General features: G+C 36.9%; 1 long non-coding RNA gene across 1 annotated transcript in view; it reads right to left on the bottom strand.

Moving 5' to 3' along the window:
* Positions 1-1,211: 1,211 nt before the first annotated feature.
* The window catches only part of LOC140533287 (uncharacterized), a 141,075-nt gene continuing 116,629 nt past the window's right edge, over positions 1,212-25,657 (bottom strand). The window contains exon 3 of the long non-coding RNA XR_011976865.1: positions 1,212-1,560. This is a non-coding gene — a long non-coding RNA (uncharacterized lncRNA). The remainder of the gene's footprint in view (positions 1,561-25,657) is intronic.

Below are 25,657 nucleotides of genomic sequence, written 5' to 3' on the forward strand. Positions count from 1 at the left end.
TCTTTGATTTCTTTAGGATATACACATAGTCATGATATTTCTACCTCACAATTTTATAGCTCTTTGGGCATAGTTTCAAAATTTTCTCCAGAATGACTAGAACTATTTACAACTTTACCAACTATGCATCAACAACCCTATTTTCCTACTATAATGTATTTATGCCTGTCAAAATATGCCAAGTTTAAAACATATTGTCATCCTTTTTTGTCCCATTAGCCAGTCTGATAAGGTAGTGTTTCAGAGCTGTTTTTTAATTTGAATTTCTCTACTCTAAGGGGATCTAGAACATTGTTTCATGTGACTGATTTCTTTGATTTCTTCTTCCTAAAACTGCCTGGTTATCCTCTGACCATTTACTAATTGGGAAATGGCTCTGATTTTCATAATGTGGTTCAGTTCTCTATATATTTGAGAAATGAGGTCTTTATGAGAGAAACTAATTGCAACATTTTCTTCAGTTTCCTGTTTTTCTTCTAATTTTGACTGCATCAGTTTTGTTTGTGCAAAAACTTTTAATTTTATGTGATCAAAATTTTCCATTTTATTTCCCATGATCCTCCCTATCCCTTCTTTGGTCATAAACTCTTCCCTTATCCAAGAACCCAACAGATAAACTTTCCCATGCTCCTCTAATTTACTTATGATATCACTCTTTATGTCTAAATAATTTATCCATTTTAACATTATCTTGATTTATGGTGTGAGATGTTAAACTATGCCTAGTTTTTGCCAAATTATTTTCCAGTTTTCCTAGAAATATTTTATCAAATAGTGAAAAATATTTTTGTAATTTATTTTTGTTCCTTCAGTTTCTTCTCCTTCTCCTGTTGCTATAGCCAGCATTTCTAATACAATATTGAATAATAGCGGTGATAAGTGACATTCTTGCTACACCCCAATCTTACTGGGAAGGGGAAGCCCTGTACTTATAAAAGGAGTTGGTGACTATATCCTGTATTGGGGGGGACTATGTTCAATAACAAAGTTTCTGTACTTTGAGGTTAGGTGAGAAAGAAATGAACTAAGGAAGTACAAGAACCCCCAAAGATATCCAGACCTTTTGCATATAGAAGGAGGCTCTCACATAAGGGCAATAATTATAATGGCATAAGCATATTTGTAACCTAGGCTTAGAACAACAGCTTCTCCCAAGGTAAAAGCTTATTAGAGGAGAGAATAACTCAGCAAAGAAAAGTCAGTGGGCAGGCTAGGGATTCTTTCCTTTTTAATTAGGAAGAAATTTAGTTAGTAATAAGAAGATACCTGTATTAATGCAGCATAGTAGTGAATAAGAAAAATCTTTTCATTAGTTCAGCTTATGACCCATGGATAATTTGAAGCAAAGGTAGAGAGCACTTCTGAGTCATAATGTTTCAAGATACCTATTCCAACCTGCTCAATCTGTCCAAGAGTTGAGAGCAGAGATGGAGTTCAGGAGAAAGGGAAGCCAGGTTGTCTCCAACATGAAGGTAGCTTTGAGTGTCAGATATCAGAATTGTGGATACAGGCACACTAACTAGTTTAATAAGCAATGCCCTAAGGACCTCATCAGCAGACCTGAAAGAAAATAAAAATTAGGGTTGGTAGGATTAAAGAAGCATGTCTGAATAGCAAAGTCGCAGGACATCAACCAACTAGTAAACAAGCTTAGAGGCAAGTCTGTCTCTGAAGCAAGTTACAGGTCATAAACCAGGGATATTAACCCATACAGGTTAAAGGCAAGGAATTGAGAGCATGGTGGCCAAGGGATCATTTGTATTGCAAAGGCTGAGATCCAACCTATTTTTCCAGAGGGGGAGGGAAGTAGGATTGATTAATCAACCTTTTTTTTCTCTCATCCCATTTAAATTCATGATGTTACAAGCAATTTAGACTTCACTCATCAATATAAAAGTCCTAAATATGTGGGACAGGAAAAAAATTGTAAAAAAACTTGTATAAAGAAAAGCAAAGAGAAGAAAGGAGAATTAGAATAGTTTAAACACTGATTACAACTGCATACAAGGGAAAGGGTATAAATAAATGCAGAAATTAATGGAAGTTAATACAGATTAACCAATAGATTTATGAATATATTGCATGAAGAAATTTATAAATAGTAATGAATGTATGTTTATTTGGTTTTCCTGTGATTTAAAGACAATATAAAATAAATCCTATGTCATTAGAAAAGCTCTCAAATGCTGTTAAGTGGGATAAAGAAACTAAATACAGAGAGGGAGAGTTAACTAAAGGCAATGGCCTTCAATATTTGAACCAAGAATACTTTGTTCATGGGTACAGGGTGGAGAGGTATGATTTTCCACATTACGTTTTCCAAAAAGCTATGTGTGAACCTGCAGTAGGATGACGTCACCAGATGAAGATTCTGTTTGAGTAAGGAGGCCCTAGAATTCAGAAGGCATCAAAGAGAGTGACATAGAACACAGTAAAAGGAGAGGAGACGCCTACATCGCTATGGAATCCTAAACGCTGTGATGCTGTCTGGGCCAAGAGGAAATATAAGGGCCAATGTGCCAGTTGTTCTTTGCCTTCTGAAAGAACAAAGTACTTCTGAATGTCCACTTTTCACTCTTCATGTCTACTATTCACCAGTAAATGAAATGTGCTGGAGCTCTACTTCTATCCTGTAAAGCTAGAGGCAATAAAGGGATATTAGACTATATTGTACTGAAAGTGAAGGAGACTTGCATCCTTTTGTGTAAGGGTGCTGAAAAGACTTCATTACTTAATTCAATTTATACTCCATTGTTTGAATTAAATTAATTTTTCCCTATTGGATTTCTATGCCTCTGCTGGTTCTAGCAAAGAATGGCACATTTTGTGAGGGCTCTGACATAGGTTTGAGTAGTTAACATTGCCAAACATCATACTAAACCTGGATGCAGCTAAAAGCAGTGCTATAGCAGCATGGCCTTCAGCATGCCCAACACTATCCCTTGGCCACTTACACTCTGGATTCCCTGCTCAGTTTATAATTCAAGATTTTATAGTCTTTATACACATCTTAGTACTTGATCACACAATTCCTTGACTCTTTTTTTTAGTGTACTAATATGTGGTTTTTTTTTATTTTATAAACAGATTATTCTCGTTTAATATATGGTCTTCATAATAAAACAAAACACATAAAATTAAGTCAATGGCTTTATCTGAAGGTGTATTCAACATTCACATCTGTATGATCTTGCCACCTCACTATATTTGAAACTTAACATAAATATATTTTTCTCCCTTCCACCTCCTATGTCATTGGAGTACAGAAAGACATGCACTTTTGTGTAGATTTTTAATAAGAAGTTCTACAGCATTTTGAAATTAAAACATAATTTCTGATGTTTTGCGTATTAGTGGCATTTCTCCTTGTCTTATGAACACACTAGTAGACAATTATAAAAATTTGTTATTATCATTCAGTGTTCCACCAAACTTAGGCTTCCTGCTAACACCTTTATAAGAATATGTCTAAAAATATATTATTAATTTACTTTTAACATTATTTTTTTTTACATATTGAGTTTCAAATTCTCTTCCTCTCTCCAACCCACTCACAACCACTGAGAAAGCAAGCCATATATCAATTGTACATGTGAAATCATGCAAAACTTAGTTCCATTACCCATATTTCCAAAAAAAATCAAGAAAAATAAAGTGAGAAAATTGTATTTCAATTTTCACTCAGAGTTTGTCAGTTCTCTCTCTAGAGTTGGGTAGCATGTTTTCATCATGACTCCTTTGCAACAGTCTTGGATCATTATGCTGATCAGAGTGGTCAAGTCTTTTATACTTGATCATCATTATGATCTCCTGGTTCCTTTCATTTCACTTACCATCAGTTCATATAGATTTTGCCATGCTTTTTCTGAAACCACCCCCTACCTGTCATTTTCTATGACACAATAGTACTCTGTCACAATCATATGCCACAACTTGTTCAGCCATTCCCCAGTTGATGAGCATCACCTCTATTTCCAAATCATTACCACCACAAAAAGAGTTGCCATAAACATTTTTATATACATTGGTCCTTTTCCATTTGGTTTGATCTCTTTGGGATACAGACTTAGCAGCCATAATATTGGATCAAAAGGTATGCACAATTTTATAACCACTTGGGTATTGTTCCAAATTGTTCTGCAGACTGATTGTACCAGTTCATTACTCCATTTTCATTAGCTAGGTTGCTCTCATCCCCTTTAGCATTTGTGATTTCCAATAGGTGGAACATGGCACCTCATAGCTGTTTTAATTTGCATTTCTCTAATCAGTAGTGGTTTAAAGCATTTTTATGACTACAGATAACTTTGATTTCTTCTTCTGAAAACTGCCTGTTTTTATTCTTTGACTATCAGTTGAGGAATGGCTCTTATAAATTTGACTCAATTCTATACTCAGTGTATATTTGAAAAATGGGGTCTTTATCACAGAAACTTGTTGCAAACATTTTTATATTACTTTTTTTTATATTACATTGTCTATGGTACCTTTTAGAAAAATAATAGTTTCCCCACTAATCCCTTTTAATTAGATCTATTTTTATTCATTCTTTGTTTAAGAACATAGTATGCCTGCCTCTTTTTATTTAGTTTAGCTGAAGAATATTAGATTCTGCTCCAGTCCTTTATTATAACTGTGTGTATGTGTTTCTGTTTCAAGTATGTCTCTTGTAAACAACATATTTCAGGATTTTGGTTTCTAATTCATTTTGCTATCTGCATGCATTTTGTGAGTGAGCTAATCTCCTTCACATTCACAGTTACGATTTTCTTCTGCTTCTTCTTCTCTCTCTTTTTATCCTGTTCCTCCTTAAAAGTCTATTTTGCTTCTAACCATTGTTTCCCTTAATCTATCCTTCCTTTTATCAGTCCCCTCCTTTCTTTTCTCTTCTTTCCTTCCTATTTCCCTAACGTTAAGTTACGTTTCTATATATAGATCAATGTGTGTATGTGGATGTGTGTATATATGTATATATTTTCTTCTCTCTTTGAACCACCTCAAATGAGAGTGAGGTTCAAGCATTGTCTACCATCCCACTCCCTTTTCCCTTCCATTATAAAAGCTCCTCCTTGAACACCATTCTACCTCTCCCCCTTCTCCCAGTGTATCCTTTTCTTATCTCTTCATTTTTTATTTTTTTGAAGATCATTCCAGCACAATCAACTCATATTCATGTCCTCTGTTTATGTAAACTCCTTTTAATTGCCCTGATATTGATGAAGTTCTTAGGAGTTACATATATCATCTTCCCATATAGGAATATAAACAGTTTATTATTTGATTGATTACTCTTTCAAGTTTACTTTTTTATGCTTCTCTTGAACTTTTTGTTTGAATGTCAGATTTTCTATTCATCTTTGGTCTTTTCATCAGGAATGCTTGAAAGTCCTTTATTTCATTCAATGTCTACTTTTCCCCCAAAGAATTACATTCAGTTTTGCTGGGTAGGTTATTCTTGGTTATGATCTTAGCTCCTTTGCCCCCAGAATATCATATTCCAAGCCCTTTGCTCCTTTAACATGAAAGCCTCTAAATGTTTATGACTCTGACTGTGACACCACAATATTTGAAATGTTTCTTCCTGGCTTCTTGAAGTACTTTTACTTTCACCTGGGAGTTCTGGAATTTGACTATAATATTGCTGGAAGTTTTTATTTGAGATCTCTTTCCTGAGGCATTTGATAGATTCTTTCAATTTCTATTTCATCCTCTGGAACTAAGATTGTTAGGGCAGGTTTCCTTGATAACTTCTTGAAATATGATATCTAGTCTCACTTTGATTATGGTTTTCAGATAGTCCAATAAATCTTAAATTATCTCTCTTTGGTCTACTTCCAGGTCAGTTGTCTTTCTGATAAGATATTTCACATTCTCTTCTTTTTTTTATTGTTTTGACTTTGATTTATTGTTTCTTGAAGTCTCAAGGAGTCATTAGCTTCCACTTGCTCAATTCTAATTTTTAAGGAATTATTTTCTTCAATGAGTTTTTGTACCTCTTTTTTCCCATTTGACCAATTCTACTTTTTAAGGAGTTCTTTTATTCAGTGAATTTTTGTGCCTCTTTTACCATTAGGCCAATTCTGTTTTTTAAGATGTCATTTTTTTGTTAATTCTCTTCTATTAATTTTCTTGTATCACTCTAATTTCTTTTCTCAATTTTTCCTCTCTCAGCCTTACCTCTTTCTTTCACTCTTTCAGAAATTCTTGCTGACCTTAGATCTAATTAATGTTTTTTCTCTGAGATTTTATTTGGTAGCTGTTTCCACATTACTGTTTTCTTTTGAGCTTATGTCTTAGTCTTCTCTGCCCCTGTAGTAGTCTTTTACAATATAATACTTTTTTGTTGTTTGCTCATTTTTTAAGCCTATTTTATTTTACTTTGAATTTTATGTTAAAGTTGGGCTCTGCTCACCTGGGGTTGAGGAGACACTGTCCAAAATTTCAGAGTCTTTTGTGCTGTTATTTTCAAAGCTAGTTCTGGGGATCTGCAAATTTTTGTGCTTCCAAGGTAGTGTGATGTGGGGAGAAGGATGGTCACTGCTGTCTTGATCTGTGCTCTGGTCTTTAACCAGGAAGGACCCTGCTGTCTTGAAACCACAAGCAGCAGTGTTCCTCTTTGCCTTTGAACAGCAACCAGGGTCCCTGTTCCCTTGTGACTGACCCACAGCACTCCTCTCTGCCATGGAACTGAGACCCAGAACTGTGTGTGAACAAATAGAGTTGCTAATTAGTGCCAGCTCTACCCACTGCCAGAAAAGGGGCCCCTATAATCTCTTTCCAACTAGTTGTCTGACCCTCATATCATTTCTGGGCAGAGAGCTCCTGAAACCACTGCTGCTGCTACAGTCACTGTTGCTGTCACCCTTTGTCACAGACCTGCACCCTAGTGTCACAAACTTTTCCTGCTGACCTCCTAAGTTTCCTTAGACTGGAAAAGTGTTTCATCTTGATTTTTTTTGTTGGCTCTGACACTCCAAAATTTTATTTGAGGCATTATTTGAAAGCTATTCGGAGTGGAATGTTGAAAGAGTACAGCTGGGTTTCCTTTAATCCATGATCTAGGCTCTTCCTTTGCTATTTTCATAGTCAGTCCCCAATGCCTGTAATGCACATTTTCCTCATTTCAGATTTGTAAAAGCCTAAATTCCTTTCAACATCTAATTCAAGTGTTACATCTTACTGAATTTTATGTTGAATTTCCAAAATTCTTATAGTCTTTTCCTTAGGAATCACTTTATATCTACTTTGCACATATTTCATATTTAATTTTACATGTATGTATTCTTTCTCCCTCCTCTTCCCCAAATGGAATGTAACCTTGTGGGATAGAAACCATTTCCCTTTTCTTTGTTATCCCCAGTACCTATCACACTGCAAACCCTTAATATGTTTTTGCTTGTTGAGTTGTTGATTGGAAGATGTCCACTACCCACTCACATTTATTTGAGAATTATTCTATAGAGTAAAATATGTAACTATTTTTCTTTTGGTTTACAGTGATGGAGAAAAACAAATTGGCTAGGACCAATGCCTAATTTACACTGTCAGTACTCAAAAAATAACATTCATTTCATTCATTTTTTGACAAGATTTCACAGACAATTAGTCTATAATGTGGATGACGTGCTTTAGGGATGGGATTTAAAGGAGATTAAAATCATTGTTATTAATGTTTGAAAATTGGTTAAAATGCATGTGAAATCATTTTTATAGCATTTTTAATAGACACATAACATTATGACAAGTTCCTATTAGTCATTTCTTCAATGAGTCATCTCATATGAGTCATATTTCATCTAGTAATAATTGTGAATTTTGGAAATTTTTAGAAAATTCAGTAACTATGGGAACTCTTTATAAATCTCTTATAAAGAAAATCTTAAGAAATGTGCATAAAGAATTTGCATGTTACCAAAAGTTCTTGAACTTTGCATTTGGTATTTTATCTCCCCTCATCCCCAAGTGAGGGATCAATCTAACACAAGTTATATTTAAGCACCTATGATGAGCACATAGAGAAAGATACAAAGTTTAGATAAGACACAAATTTTTCCCTCATACATATAGACCAGCAGAAGGATATGATACATAAGTAATTATAATACAAAGTAATATATGATTGTTATGTAAGAGAGTTCAAATAAAGCATAATCTCAGGCCTGAGGAGAAGAGAGAGGTTTATTTTTGGCAAAGAAAAGGAAGTTTATATGTGGCAAGGATATATGTATGTACATATACATACATATATGAACACATGTCATATCATATATGTGAATGTACATACACTGATCAATCATTTATTTTTCATACACACGATATAGATATAGATATATAGGCAGATGTGTGTTTCATGTTCATGTGTCATTTTCTATTAGTAATAGTCCTTCATCATTATCTAACTAAAGAGTCCTTCAGAGAAAAGAGAAGAAAAAAAGAAACTCTCTACACTTAATAAGTTAATACTTGTTATTAACTACTTGGCAATAAACTTGAAATCAGCGATAAAATCATCAAGTGACTAAAATAAAAAGAGAGCTACCTGGACACACAAAACACACACACACACACACACACACACACACACACACATTCCTTTTTGGATAGTTATTGATGGTTTCTAGGAGTAGCCAATCAAGTATAGTAATGTTAAAGGAATTTGATGATCTTTTCTGCCGCTTAATAGGCCCATGAGACCTGCTTTGAAGTTTGGCCCAGCCCACAACCTGAGTCCCAGGAGCCCACCATGGTGGGAGGAGCTTTCTGAAAGGGTACAGCAGAAAGAGAAAATGAGGTGGAGCTGAGAGAGAGGCAGCAGGGAGAGCAGAGCAGAGCAGTTAGCTTGGGTGAGAGATGGGCATTTTGCCTAAGGAAGCTTGTTTGTAGGGAGTCCTGATGGAGGGAAGGCTTGGTGATGGTGGTCCTCTGTCTATTGGTAACATATACAAACTTTCTTGTTACCATAATGGAATTAGCTGTCTGGTATCTGAATAAATATTTGGGTTTTGTCTTTGAGGAAGACAGTTTATATTTTGCGAATTTACCCTGGAAACACACCTGTATATCCATGGTGGCTGCTGTGGGTATCACATTTGTGCAACAAGTATCAGATATGAAAGCATGGAACGGAAGAGAAGGATGCTCCAATTAGTTTTGTCTCCTCATACATATTAGGAAACTGAGACACCAAAATTTGCTAATGTGACTTGCTAATGGTCACAACAGGGCAACTAAGTGGTGCAGTGAATAGAGCCCAGACCTAGAGTCAAGAAGACTAGTCTTCCTGAGTTCATCTGGCCTCAGATACTTACTGGCTGTGTGACCCTGGGTAAGTCATTTAACCCTAATTGCCTCAGTTCCTCATCTGTGAAATGAACTGAAGATGGAAATGGAAAACCACTCTAGTGCCTCTGCCAAGAAAACCCCAAATGGGTTCATGAAGAGTTGCACACAACTGAAAAACCACTTAGCAGCAATGCTCACAAGAAGCGTAGTAGAAATTTAAATATAGGACTTCTGACTCCAAAACCAAGGTGTGTTTTCGTGTTGTGTGTGTGTGTGTGTTACAGACTAAAATATTTTGAGAGTCTTCTGATCACAAGGATGTGAGGACTCCTCTAATGATGTATATCGGAAATGATCTATGCCTGTCCATTGTGCTCAGTTCTTGGTTATGTCCTTCAATAAATCCTCCACAACTGAGTATACCCAGTCATGCTGGGATAGTAAATAATAACAACAAAAATAATAAACACTAATAAATAATAAAACTAATATTTATGTAGCACTTTCAAGTTTTCAAAACATTTTACATATAATGTCTTATTTGATCCATCAGATTATCCTGTGAGGTAGCTTCTCATTTTATTTTACAAATAAGGAAACATTACTGAAAGCTAAGTGACTCAGCCAGGGACACAACTCTAATAGCATCTGAGGTAAGATTCAAACTCCTGTCTCCCTGATTCCAAGTCCATGACTCTAACCACTAAGCCACCTCTAACTGTCTCCAGTTCTTTCATTATTCCTCTGAGCACTGAGCCAGAAAACAGAAAGATTTGGGTTCAAATTCGATCTTAGTTACTTTCAAGCTGTGTGATCCTGAGCAAGTCACTCAATCTATATCTGTCTCACTTTCTTCACTTGTAAAACTGAAATAATACTGGCACCTTTATCTCAAGGTTGTGAAGACAAAAAATGAGAAAATATGTGTAAAATATTTAATACATTGCCTGGCACAACGACAACACTTAACAAATCATTCCTCCCTCTCTTCCTCTCTCCCTTCCTTCCTGTCATCTTTCCTTTCTTCTTTCCTTCCTTCTATTTCCTTCTTTCTCTTTCTTCTTTCCCCTAGAATAAATCAACCAACATTAAGTCCCTACTGTGTACTAATAATGCTGCTAGACAGGGTTATAAAGACAAAAGTAAAAAAGCCCAGGACTTCAAGGAATTTACCTTCTATTTTAATGTGGATATATTTCATGCATGGTTATATTATGTTGTGAATTATGATATGTTATTTCATATTATGTTATGTTTTGTGAGTACATGCATTCAGTCGTCAACTTTTACAAGGCAATGTTCTAAAAAAGAGCCTGAAATTCAAAAACATGAATGTTGATACATTAAACCTATGGGAAATAAGGAGTTAGATGTATGCATACATATATACACAAACATACACATACATATTTACAATCTGGGTTCAAACTCCATCTATGCTGCTTACTGCTGTGACCATAAACAAGTTACTAAATCTCCCTGGGCCACAATTTACTCACCTAACAAATGAGAATGATTGGATTAAAAAATAAGATCATTTCTAGTTCTAAATCCTATGATGCTCTATTCAAATGTATACATGTATCCATATAAGTAAAACAATCTACTGTTAAAATATGCCAATATTGTCATGTTAAGCTTAGCAGTTGGTTAGTCCCTGACCTCTAACATGTCCAACAATGTTTAGCATATTTGCTCACAATGCTTCTTAGCCCTGGAACAACCTGCCCTTCAATTCAAGTCAGCAAGCATTTACTAATCACTTACTATGTGCTTAATAATGTGGCAGGAACTATGCTAAAGTGTGGGAGAGGTGCAAATGGAAGCAAAAAGTAAGACAGTTCCTGATATCAAAGAACTTACATTCTAATGGGAGAAGACAACACATGAAAGTGAGCTGAAAACTCTCAATGCTCTCAAGGAGAGAGTAGGTAGGGTGAAGGATGATTGGCCTAGACATTTATTTCCACTTGTTAACATTCTATCTATCCTTAGAGGACCAATTTAATATCTACCTTCTCCATGAAACCCCCTTCTTTTTCTCAGCCTTTAATGATGTCTTCAGTCATCTGATCTCACAACAATTTATAATCTACATATATAAAATATATTCTAATTTGATTTATAATTATTTTCATTTGTCTTCTATCCCTTGGATTATAAATTCCATGAAGAATAATAATGTCTTATAAATAATCTGATATATCAAAAGAGCTTTTTAAACATTAAATTTGATACAGAAATATTGTCTACTTTTTAAATAGCTCCCATCTCCCTCCAATGTATAGCATGATGTAATATATACACTGTCACATTTAAAAACTAATTGCTGAATAAATTAATGAACTGCCCCCTTTACAAACCTATGGATTACTTATATGTGTGATAGAAAGCCTTTTTGAGGACATTTTTTTGATGCTGTGGTAGCTGGAGCTGTTGCTATGATCCTACTTGTGTATATACAGCCTAAAATGTTTTGAAAACATGATCCTCATCATCATTACCAACCCCTGTCTAGCAAGAATAATGTTTGCTTCGTGTTGGCTGGGTTAGTTTCTCCTTGGACAAGATGGACAACCATCTTTGAAATTTGATTGGTCTGCGGGACTGGGAATTGAGCAATCGACAGTTCTTGGTTGGGGCATAAAATGCATAGTATGTTCTGTAAAATTTGGATTCAGTCAAAAGGCCACACTTAAGGAAGGCCACATGTGACTTCAAGGATGAAGGTTCCACACCCCTGGCATAGACTATGAGAGATTGGAGCTCTTGAGATTTTTCAAATTTCTGCTGCTTGTTCAAGCTTTGTCAGATGCAGAGCTGGATAGAGGTAGAGGGAAGCTGTGTTCTCTTGCACTAATGCTACATCCTTACTGAATCTTCTTGTTATTAAATAAACTTCTTTCTTAATGGATGTTATATGGTCCACAGGTGTTTTCATAGTATTCTAGTCCCAAACCTGAAACTCTAGAATAGCCTGAATTAGGGCTAGCCAGAAACAACTAGCAATTTAGGGATTATTAACTTGCTGAAAAGGATTTCATGAAAAAACACTATTTTGATCCCATCAAGACAGATAAAAACCAATTGGACTAGCTTATTATCCCTTCCCCACTCTAATGCCAGGTCACCATACCTGCTGGATAATTGGTCAGTTAGCATTTGGAATGGATTGGCAATAGGGTGCTAAAAGAGACGGGAAAGGGAAAAAAACCTTTTTCTGCAGGCTGCAGATGATTATGTAGGCACAGCGATTAGTTGTAAGCACCCTCTGTCACCAAGTGTTTAATCTCCAATCCTCTAAAGTACCCAACCTTTAACCTAAAATTTACATTATTCCTTGCTTTGTTTTGTTTTTTTCTCTCTGAAGGGCCCTTCAGTTAAATGATGAGTCTAGAAAACATTGTCAATCTATCTGGAGAACAAACTTATAACTGTTATGGAACCACTGATGCCAAAAGCAAAATATTCATCCTTTCAAGGCAAATCTCCATAAAATGGAGAAGTAAGTTGAAGTCTGTCTCCAGTTAGAGTTTGGAAAGCTTCATTCATTTCTTTTCCACTCCCAAAGAACTAGCCATATAAAAAATGTTTCTCAAGAAGAAGAAAGTGTTTGATTCAATGCTTCTGCCTCTCTGAGCTCTAAGTATGGCCTTTAGACCAGGAAAGAAATATTGCATACAAGTATTAGGTTTGCCATCAATTGCAACATTGCCATTAATTCTCTTATTATAAAGAACTGCTTACTGGGGTTTGTGTATTGCTTACATTTGTACTACTGTAGGAGACAATTAGTTCCAGCCATTTGCCAATCACAAAGCAAGCTTGGAATCTGGGGGATGAGAACAAAATAGAGAGATAGAGATTGATATGGTTGCAACTGGAAAATGGTAAAGTTATTAGAGGAATCAAAACACTGCTGCTTGAGGCTTTGGGAGGCAAGGGTAGTCAGGCCTGTTCATTGGTGTTAGGAATGGCTGGTGTTGAAACTTTCTTTATCAATGAAAACAAGCTTGCTAGAGGCTTACAAATTGTAAGAGACCACTAGGAATAAAATGGTTTGTCTGAAGCCACACAGCTAGCACATGACATTCCATGACCTCTATCTAAATGACTGATTGCACTGATTTACCATTTTTTTCTCCTTCTACTATCTTAATGATTTGGAGAAAGGACTATTAAAGATGGTATTCATCAAATCCTTCATCAGGTAAGATACAACTGCCAAGAAAGATATTTCATATATTACACAGGGAAATCAAAGGATTATGAACTGCTTTTCTTTCAAAAAAGTAACCTTAAGTTTAGGAAATATTCATCCCTTCAAGGCAATTCTTACTAAAACAGAGAAAGTGAGTAGAAGATTGACCTCTAATTAGAGTCTGGGAAACTTCCTTTAGACCCCTAAGAATGTTCATCATATTTTGATATTTGTTATATTTATTAAAATACATTTCATTTATCCATTTCCATTAACTTAATGTATTTCCATATTACAGACATCACAATTTGAAACTAACTCAGTTGGTTACTAAAAGTAGCTTTGTGTTCTTAGTGTAAACCCTCAGGAGCAATTGTCCAGATCACAAAACTATTATGCTCTCTCCAGCATGTTTAATGGGCCTATGAGACTGGAATATCAATGATGCCACAAATCAGTGTTGAGATTTGTTAGGGAAACCCAAATAGGAACTTTCCGTACAAGAGGTGTCTCTAGACAGCATTCTCTATTTTTGGTAGCAAATATTGCTGTCCCTTCTCTACTTATATTAAATAAGCATGGAATTCTCTTTGATTCCATTTTGGTTCATGTTGTACATGTAAAAGTGGCCCAAAATAAAACTGACACATGGTCAACCATAAAGGAAAAGAACAAAACTGAAAACTAGAAATGTTTTGTATTCTCTTATGCATCCCAATCCTAGCCAGTACTTTTCCTTGCTTATATTTTAATAGCTTCGTCCACTCCTGTTTTAAGCTACTTTCGTTTAAGACTTCATTACTTTTCTTGGGAGACTATTTCACAGTCTATTAGTCACAGTCGATTTCATCCCATTACTTGAAGTTATAAACATCCACAGCTCCTTGAAACTCCTGAAGCCACAACCCTTCCTCCTAGGTATTTATTAAATTTGTAGGATGACATAAGTATTTGTGGCACTTTGTCCCCTTTTGTTGGGGGGGGGGGATGTTCTTCTATTGAGAGGGCTTTATTTTTCAATTTGATAGCTCTTTTTTATGTCAGGGTATGATTCATAATTCTGTCATAGAGTGGTTTAAGGTCCCCAAGATAGGAATACTGTATTAACATCAGAAGACAGATTCTACCTACCTAAACCAAAACAAACTCTGGGTTGCAATTGTCCATTACACAAAGATGGTTTGTGTAAGTTTATCTCAAAGGGCCCTGATCTTAAAGCTATGATTCTGGAATTGGGTCTGTGCCTTTAATTTTTCAAATTCACTACTAACTAGATAAATGGTTGCTTGGTTCTTGAAGAGGACCAAAATGACATCACTATGATAAAGTCAGTTTTCAATGTGTCCAACTGTGGCTGATCAGACCAATGTGAACTCAGAAGGCTCTACCACAGAATGAGCACACATAGTCCACTGGAACATTTGGGGTAGATATTCTAAATTTGCACATCCTATGTTTCCTTTGAGTTGTTTCAATTCTGCTTTGCTCATAGTACCTTCTCTGATGTGGGCACACCATGCTGAGCCAGTGTCTCCCATGTCACACAAGCAATTCCAAAGTTCTTCAGAGAGACCTTGAGAGTGTACTTGTATCTCCTCTTCTGAATGTCATGTGATCACCTGCTCCATGTGACTTCTCCACAAAATAGTCTTTTTAGTAAGTGTACATTTTACATTTGAACAACATGGCTAGCCCATCAAAATTAAACTCTCTGAAGCATAGTTTGAATGCTTGGCAGTTTAGTTCAAGTAAAGGCCTCAGTGTCTGGTACCTTATCCTTCCAGGTGATCTTCATAATCTTCCTAAGACAGTTCAAATGGAATCAGTTCAGTCTCATGGCATGGTTTTGGTACACTGTCCATATTTCACAGATATACAACAATGTGGTCAGTGCAAAGGGTCTGTAGACTTTCAGTTTGGTAGTCAGTCTAATACCTTTTGTCTCCCATACTTTACTTTGGAGCCTCCCAAACATTGAACTAGCTCTGGCAATGTGTGTTTCAACCTTATTATCAATGTGTGCATCTCTGGAAAGTACACCATCAAGGTAAATGAACTTATCCACAACATTCAAAACTTCTCCAACTACCCAAACACTGAGAAAAGTCTCAAGAGTTATAAATATTATCTTTCCATGAAACAGTTCAATTTTAGTAAATCTCTTATGATTTCTCTTTCCTGTTCACCTTTTCATGCTTCTCTTGATTCTTGTGTTTGAAAGTCAAATTTTCTATTCAGCTCTGGTCTTTTCATCAAGAATGCTTGAAAGTCCTCTATTTCATTGAATGACCACTTTTCCTCCTGAAATATTACACTCAGTTTTTCTGGGTAGGTAATTCTTGGCTCCTTAGATCTCTGGAATATCATATTCCAGGCCCTCTGATCCCTTAATGTAGAAGCTGCTAGATTTTGTGTTACCCTGATTTTTTTTCCACAATACTTGAATTGTTTCTTTCTGGCTGCTTGCAATATTTTCTTTTGACCTAGGAGCTCTGGAATTTGGCTACAATGTTCCTAGGAGTTTTCCTTTGGGGATCTCTTTCAGGAGGTGATTGGTGTATTCTTTTTTAACATCTACTTTTACCCTCTGGAGCTAGTATTCCAGGGAAGTTTTCTTTGATAATTTCTTGAAAGATGATGTCTATTTTTTTTTTATCATGGCTTTTAGATAGTCCCATAATTTTTAAATTGTCTCTCCTGAATCTATTTTTCAGGTCAGTTGTTTTTCTGAAAAGAGATATTTCACATTGTCTGCTATTTTTTCATTCCTTTGGCTTTGTTTTGTAATTTCTTGATTTTTTCACAAAGTCATTCACTTTCATCTGCTTTTGGTGATCTTTTGGACCTCCTTTCTCATCTGGCCAATTCTACTGTGTAAGGAATTCTTCTTCTCATTGGCTTTTTGGATCTCTTTTGCCATTTAGGTTAGTCTGTTTTTAAAGTGTTATTTTCTTCAGCATTTTTTTGGGTCTCCTTTAGCAAGCAATTGACTCATTTTTCATGCTTTTCTTGAATCACTTTGATTTTTCTTCCCAATTTTTCCTCTATTTCTCTTACTTGATTTTCAAAATCCTTTTAGCGCTCTTCCATGGCCTGAGACCAATTCATGTTTTCCTTGGAGGCTTTGGATGCAGGAGGTTTGACTTTGCTCTCTTCTGTTTACATATTTTGGTCTTCCTTGTCACTCAAGTAAGATTCTATAATATGATTTTTTTCTGGTTTTTGCTCATTTCCCCAGTCATTTACTTGACTTTTCAGCTCTTTGTCGAAGTAGTTCTCTGCTTCCAATAGGGAGGGAGGGTATAGTGACAGCCACTCTATCCCCCCACAATCTGTGGGCCTAGAATTCCAGAAACAGCTGCTGCTAATGCCCCTGCCTTTGCTGGGGCTATTGCAGGCTCCTCTGGGCCCTCCACAGCCCTGGGGCTGGAGTCACAGCACTCCACTCTCTCACACAAATCCCACAGGTTTTTTTTTTACTGACCGTCCAATTTGTACTCTGTGTTTTGGGGATCATGAAGTCTAGAAACTACCATAGGTGCTCAAGATTCAGTCCCTTGAGGCCTGCTCAAGTACCATTTGTGTGGGGCAGCCTATGCTGGCCTGTGTTCTGCTCCCAGCATGGCTCGATAGACACTTCACTTCAACCTTCCAGGCTGTCTTGGGCTGGGGATTTGCTTCATTCCATCATTCTGTGGGTTCTCCAGCTCCAGAATTTGCTTAGAGTCATTTTTTACAGGTATTTGGCTGAGTTTATGGAGAGAGCTCTAGCAAGTCCGGGGTTTTACTGTGCCATCTTGGCTCTGCCCCCTCTAGAAAGTTTTTTAAGGCACCAAAAGATTAAAGGATTTATCAAGGGTCATATAATCAGAGGCTGGACTTGAATTCAGGCTATCCTCACTCAGGTCAACTTTCTATCCACTATGCCACACTTCTCACATTTCAAATGTTAGTGCCAAGTTGTTTATACATTTATAAAACCTTCAAACATATGATTTGATAATTTTACAGGAGATGCACTTATAAGTCTAAAAAATAATTCAACTTTATGGCTACTAATGATACCAATATATCTCTAAAGTGTAATTAATTCCTAAAAACCTAACATGGTTTGTATATTCTTTACATTTTTAATGACTTACCAGTTGATTACTACCATTAATTATTGAAAAGTGAATGAATATGTCTTGCCATATTTGACCTTTCAAAAAGTCTTGTTCATAGCATTGGCAAAGACCATCACATAAACAGGCAAAAGCAACCAAAAGTGAAGGCCTTCATTGGTTAATATCTATTGTTATTGCTAAGAAACCAATGCAATCTATCAAGTATTCATAAGGCATATACTATGTGTGAGGAACTGTATTCAGGGCCTTCTGCAGCATGCCAAAGGCAATACACAGACCAGATCCTTTTCCCAATGGGACTTCCTCCCTCCTGAGCAGAATCTCCTAGGTCATACCTCTACATGATCCTTCCCAGTATGAGGCTAGCTTCCCAGGGTCTAATAATAGGACAATAAAAATAACAATAAGAATAACAACATGACCACATGCCAAAAAGTTCTTGAGGGAATATCCTGAACATCTAATCACTAGTCTCCCTCAAAGCTTGGTTATCAGTGTATAAACCCTATCTCCCATTCACTACATCCTGCTCCCTTTTTTCTGTCTCTCTCAACCCTACGTCCTCAAGTGTCCCATTCAGTATCTACACACATGGTACACTGTGCTCTGGAATATTTACTCAATGATAAATAAACCTGTTTTCATCTTAGAACTTTTCCTATCCTACTCCCTCCATCTTCAGACTCTCACTGAAACCTGAATCCCTTCTTCTGGCATGACATTTCTAGTCTCCCTTTTAAGTACTGGTTGCACTTTCATTTATCCACTGATCCGCAAAACATTTTTCTTCTTTCCTCAATGAATTCAATGTAAGCTTCATGGTCTTTCTTCTCCAACTCTTACATTCATATAAAGGGACTTCAACATGCATACTGATACTTTCCAGTTCCTCATTTTACTTATTTTCCATGACCTATACCTCCACACTCAACATCAGGTGGACACAATCATATCCTTGATCTTACCATAACCTGCAAATTTTCTAGTCCCATGTTCAAGAACTCTGAAATTACTTTATCTCCTTATAAGCTATCATCATCCTATTATTATTTCTTATGACATTATAAAACATATTATAAGAGCTTTAATTAAAAAAATAACAGTGCTTCTTGCTTTATACTTGTTCCTCACAAATTCAATAATGTACTACAAGTCTCCTAATCCTGTTCTTTGTCTCTACTTTGACCTCCAATTCCTCCACCCTTCATTTCTTTCCTGGGCTGTGTACTGACCACATTAGCCTCTTTTTCCCATCATAAACTCTTGGTGAAGCAGTTCAACTTTACAGTATCCCCCGTGAATCTCTTGCCCCCTTGATTCTTTGCCCCAGTCAAACTCCAATTTTGGATTATTCCCATCACCCACTGTCTTAACTCATTCACATACATATTGTCTCCCTGATTAGAATATGAACTCCATGAAGGCAAAGATCATTTTTTCATTTGCTTGTTTTGGCATTCTTTATAACCCTAGCACTTAGGTAAGTCCCTGGCACATAATAAGTGCTTCCTAAATACTTCTTGAGTGACTGAATACAAAGATAAAACTGGCCTCTGACCTCAAAAAGCTTACATTCTTAAGATGAAACAATAATAGATAAGGACAGCCTGTAATTATTAAGCTAATGTTTCTGATAATTATAACTAATGGAACAAATAGCAAAGTAGAATGAAACTCCACCCTACTTGTAAATATGATCAGATGAAGGGAAGTCACCAGCATCTTTTGCCTCAAGAAATAATCTTAATATACATTTAAACAAAACTACAAGTCTGAGACCACATCAGTTTAGCAGAGAGATCTGGTTAACTCAATATGCTTGGGGATGGAATGTTTTAGTTCTTCATAGTTATTCATGTACTAATTGATGCACTAATTGATGAATTAATTTTTGTCTCTAGGCTCTTCCTAGGTGCCCACATATGCTGGAATTGTTTGCTTGAGGTGAACAAAACAGGAGAACATTTGGGGTTTGAAATCTGCTTTCCTCATGTGTCATTTAAATCATTCCCATTTTCTTGGAAATATATAATAAGAGACATTTTTCTAATATCTTTTCTGAGATAGATGGGTCTAGAGTTTCTAGTTTTGGCTAAAAAGCTCTGCAATGGACTTTAGCATACTGCATATTTTAGACTATTTTATTAGCTGAAAATTTATAGTGGCTTATTGATGGGAAACTTTGCTTAAATCCTAATTGTGGTATTCTTTCTGCTCTTTTTGTGGTGGCCAAAAAAAGAAATCAAGGGGATGCTCATCAACTGAGGAATGGCTAAACAATTGTGGTATATGATTGTGATGGAATACTATTGTGTTATAAAGTAGAAAAACCTGGGAAGATTTATTTGAACTCATGCAAAGTGAAATTAATCAGAACAGAACCAGGCAAACATTGTACACAGTAACAATATTGTAAGGATGATCAGCTGTGAAAGACTTTGCTAGCCTGATCAAGGCAATGTTTCAAAACAATTCCAAAGGACCCATGATGCAAAATGCTATACACTTCCAGAGAAAGAACTGATGAGGGGGACAGAGCAAATGTGGCAGAGTAGAAAGCCACACATACACTAGTTCTTCTCCCACAGCCCATAAAATACCTGCAAAGAAAGACTCTCAACAAATTCTAGAGCAGCAGAAACCATAGAACAAAAGAGTGGAGGAGGCTTCTAGCCCAGGGTGACCTGAAAGTCCAAAGGGAAAGGTCTGTTGCACCAGACACAGAGCAGAGCCCAGCCCAGCCTTGGCCATGCACCACCAGGAGGAGCAGGACAGAGCAGGCTTCAGGGAAAGAATCTCTAGCAGCAGCACATATCCCTCAACCCACAGGCACCAAAGGTCAGTGAGAGGGTTTTTTCAGCTTGCCAAGAAAGGAGCAGGGTGTCCCCATAGCTCAGGCCTCAGGCAGTGGCAGCAGAGGCAGCAGCGGGTGGGGCTCTTAGGGCAGGCAGCAGCTCCCATCCATTGTTGAAGGCCTCATCATAAAAACCCTGGGGGAATTGAATCCTATGTGGCAGCCTTGCCCCCACCTAAAGCTCCTGGGAGAACTGAGCAGCTGATCTTAATCTCACACTAAATTGCACCATGCCCCCACCTAAAGCACCTGGGGGAATTGAGCAGCTTATTTGAATCTCAGCCCCCAGAACTGGCTTGGCTGAACTGCAGGTCAGGTGGTTGTGGAGAGGAAACTCTGCTACTCACAGATTCTGTGCACAAAAGTTTCTTGTTCCTCCCAGACCAGTGTATCAGCTTGATTTTGCCACCTTGGAGGAATTGAGATCTTAAAGATACCCAGAGTATATTCTACTCTTGACAAAGGACCTAAAAGTCAAATAACTCGTTGGGAAAATGCCCAAAAAAGGGGAAAAAAAATAAGACTACAGAAGGTTACTTTCTTGGTGAACAGATATCTTCTCCCATCCTTTTGGATAACAAAGAACAATGCTTATCATCAGGGAAAGACATAAAAGTCAAGGCTTTTGGATCCCAAATATCCAAAATAAATATTCAATGATCTCAGGCCATGGAAGAGCTCAAAAAGGATTTTGAAAATCAAGTTAGAGAGGTGGAGGAAAAACTGGGAAGAGAAATGAGAGGCATGCAAGCAAAGCATGAAAAACAAGTAAACACCCTGCTAAAGGAGGCCCCAAAAAATGCTGAAGAAAATAACACCTTTAAAAATAGGCTAACTCAATTGGCAAAAGAGGTTCAAAAAGCCAACAAGGAGAATTAGCCAAATGGAAAAGGAGGTTCAAAAGCTCATTGAAGAAAATAGTTCTTTAAAATTTAGAATGGAGCAGATGCAAGTTAATGTCTTCATGAGAAACCAAGAAATCACAAAACAAAACCAAAAGAATGAAAAAATGGAAGATAATGTGAAATATCTCATTGGAAAAACAACTGCCCTAGAAAACAGATCCAGGAGAAACAATTTAAAAATTATGGGACCACCTGAAAGCCATGATGAAAAAACGAGCCTAGACATCATCTTTCATGAAATTATCAAGGAAAACTGCCCTGATATTCTGGAACCAGAGCGTAAAATAAATATTGAAAGGATGCATAGATCACCTCTTGAAAGAGATCCAAAAAGAGAAACTTCTAGAAACACTGTAGCCAAATTCCAGAGTTAACAGGTCAAGGAGAAAATATTGCAAGCAGTTAGAAAGAAACAGTTCAAGTATTGTGGAAATACAATCATGATAACACAAGATCTAGAAACTTCTATGTTGGGATTGGAAGCTCAAATCCGTGTGGATGGTCTCGAGTGGGTAAAAGTGGGACTTCTAAATCTTAGAGTCTTACGAGGCCCTCCATGAACAGCGGGGGTTCGAGAAGGTCAGACTGAGCTAGCTTGGCTAGCTCGGGTATTTCCGCCTCTCCCCGGGAGATACGTGATGGGTGGAGTCTCCCTGCCCTCAAGATTGTCCCGGATTGGAGCACACCTAGTTACCTAACAGCACGGTATTGAGATGCAAACTGTGCGGCTGAAGGTTAAGTAGGATTGAGGAAGCCTGAAAGCTCTCTCTTAGCACGTGTGGAGCCAAGAGGACAGTAGGCTCCGCTCCTCTTCTTTCCTCTCTCCCCTCCCCCTCTCTCCCCGCTTGTACTTCTACTTCCAATCCCTTAAGCTTAGCCTCCTTAGGAAATCTCCCCCTCTTCCTCCTAAGGAAGACCTCCCTGAACTTGTAACTAGACCCTGTAATAAAGCTCAACCCTTGTTCGACTCTGGAACGACCTTTCTCTCATACGTTTACCCGGTTTGGCCAACCAAAGACCTGGGACAGGTAAGAAAGACTCGGGTAGCCCAATATAGGCCTCTAGGCCTGGCACTTCTACATTAAGGGATTGAAGAGTGTGGAATATGATATTCCAGAAGTCAAAGGAACTAGATTAAAACCAAGAATCACCTACCCAGCAAAACTGAGTATAATATTTCAGGGAAAACAATGGTTTTTCAATGAAATAGAGGCCTTTCAAGCATTCTTGATGAAAAGACCAGAGCTGAAAAGAAAACTTGACTTTCAAACATAAGAATCAAGAGAAGCATGAAAAGGTAAACAGTAAAGAGAAGTCATAAGGGACTTACTAAAGTTGAACTGTTTATATTCCTACATGGAAAGACAATATTTGTAACTCTTGAAACTTTTTTTCAGTATCTGGGTAGTTGGTGGGATTATACAGAGAGAGAGAGAGAGAGAGAGAGAGAGAGAGAGAGAGAGAGAGAGCACAGGGTGAGCTGAATAGGAAGGGATCATATCTAAAAAAATAAATTTAAGGAGTGAGAGAGAAATATATTGGAAGGAGAAAGGGAGAAATGGAATGGGGCAATCATCTCTCATAAAAGAGGCAAGAAAAAGACTTTTAAATGGAAGGAAAAAGGGGAGAGGTGAAAGGGAAAATGTGGAGCTTACTCTCATCACATTCAACTCAAGGAAGAAATAAAATGCACACTCATTTTTGTATGAAAATGTATCTTACAATACAGGAAAGTGGGGGAGATGAGGATAAGCAGGGTGGAGGGGATGATGGAAGGGAGGGCAATGGGAGGAGGGAGCAATTAGAAGACAACCCTCTTGGGGCGGGACAAAGTCAAAGGAGAGAATAGAAGAAATGGGGGGCAGGATAGCATAGAGGGAAACATAGTCAGTTTTACACAACATGACTATTATGGAAGTTATTTACAAAACTACACATATATAGCCTATATTGAATTGCTTGCCTTCTCAATGGGGATAGGTGGGGAGGGAGGAAGGAAGAGAAGTTGGAACTCAAAGTTTTAGGAACAACTGTTGAGTATTGTTCTTGCATACAACTGGGAAATAAGAAATACAGGTAATAGGGTATAGAAATTTATCTTGCCCTACAAGACAAAAGAGAAGATGGGGATAAGGGAAGGGAGGAATATTAGAAAGGAGGGCAGATTGGTGGTAGGGGTAATTAGAATGTTCAGTGTTTTGGGGTGGGGGAGGGGAGAGATAGGGAGAAAATTTGGAACTTAAAATTTTGTGGAAATCAGACTTTTAAATGAATGAGGAACATAAGCATAAGGGAATAATATATATGGAAGAAAATAAAAAGGGGATATTTCCTATGCCCTATGCATTCAAATCTTACTATTTTTAGAGGATCTGTCACAACTTTCAATAAACTAGGGTCCTCGGCTGCCTTAAATCATCTGGGGCAAAGTTAACCATTAATCTTATCCCATGCAACAAAGCGACCAAGCATAGGGAACTTACAAATTCACTATGGCAGTTGTTCACTGCCCTCAACAAAAGAGGGAGTTATTTAGAGAACTGGTGATCTTATAGACTCTAGATAAACCTTTACACAGGTTTGTACTCAAGTCATTCGTCTAATGATCATTGTTAGTATGGATTTGCCCAATCAGAATAGCTCTGAGATGCCATTCCACTGAAAAACCCCATCTCCTCTAGTCTACTATAATTCTTCGATCCCCAATCTTATTACTATGGTTTAATGGCATCTGCCATGCAAGCAAACTGAGATGTATCTAATTTAAATAGTAGTAGTTCACTCTTAGTTCTAAAATCATAGAAAAGGAATAAAATCATAAACATATTTGAATAAGTACCATGCAGATTGTGTATATATAGATTCTCCATGACTTGTGCTATCTTTAACTAGTGTATGTACTTTCTCTGAACCCAGGACCTTTTTAGGAAAGATACAGTTCAGCTGTCTAGACCCAGTTTTCCTATCTGTTCCTCTCACCAGGGAAAAGCAAACTTTCCCCCTAACACCATTACATTTGTGATATAGAATTGGGTCTATTATTAATCTAAGAGTTTAGAGCCACTTGAGTACTTAAATTATATGCTGGGGGACTTGACACATATCTCTAAATACACGATGCCACAAATTAAAAGAATTGCTATCACCTAAGCATGGACCGTGATTTTTGGAATCTTTGAAATACTGTATAATAGTTTACCTCCAGATTATAGCTCAGCCCAAACACATAATCCTTGGAACTAGATCAAAATCAACCAGGTACCAAAAGGTTTTGAGTGTCATTGATTCTATTTAGCATTTTGCACCAATTCAGTTTAAGTTATTTTGAATAACTAGGACTCATATTCAATCAACCTCAAGTAGAAGTAGTTTTTTAAAAAGATTAAAAGATGTCTATTTTCTGGAATAGAAACATGAAGAAAGGTTTACGTATAAACAATTTAAACCAAAGCAACATTTATGGAAAAGAAAAGAGGGTCTGAAATAGGTAACTTTATAAAACAGATTTTGTCTTGATCTGAAGTCTTGATAGAAATGTGTGCAGAAACCAAATGAGATGGCAAAAGCAGATTTTTCTTTAACTCCTTTTTCTTAGGCCACTTCAAAGTAATTTCTCCTATATTTTAGAAAAAATTATTTCAAGCAAGAATATATAAAGAGCATGAAAACAATTTTTTTGAATTCAAAGTACAAGGTGACTAAGCATGAAGACTGGTCGATACTGTGGCAACTGGTTTTCTTTTAAGATCTATGCTGGCTAACCTTCGCTGAGGTTATGCACAAAGCACTGATGAACTGCATACTAAAGAGGCTGCTTGTAATTGTTTGGAGGTTCTGTCAAATGTCACTATGCTCACTAACTCATGCATCACTGATGTTATGATTTGCGGTAATAAAGTTATGCTATGGTTATTTCTTTTTAAAATACAGCAGCATATGGTGCCAGATGCCAAGGGCATACTAATTAATGCCAGAATTACCACACAAATATTAGATCAGCATAACATGCCTGGAAAATGTAACCTTGTACCCAGTTAAAATTATTTAGGTGAAAGCCACAGCATACAATATATTACATCCACGATAAAAGGGTTGCAATGGTGATGAAATTTGGGGGAACTTTGTGTAAAGAAAGTTATGCACAGATAATACTTGCTTCTTTCAAGATGAGATGACACTTTGCCCCAAATCTGAGGGCAAAGGACCCCATGTGGCTGCATTGTCAATCTGCTCAGCCTTGTTTCACATTACTTTCTTTTGCATTATTTATGTCCTACTTGCCACTAAT

This window comes from Notamacropus eugenii, chromosome 3, assembly GCF_028372415.1.
Source record: "Notamacropus eugenii isolate mMacEug1 chromosome 3, mMacEug1.pri_v2, whole genome shotgun sequence".
NCBI classification, from domain to species: domain Eukaryota; kingdom Metazoa; phylum Chordata; class Mammalia; order Diprotodontia; family Macropodidae; genus Notamacropus; species Notamacropus eugenii.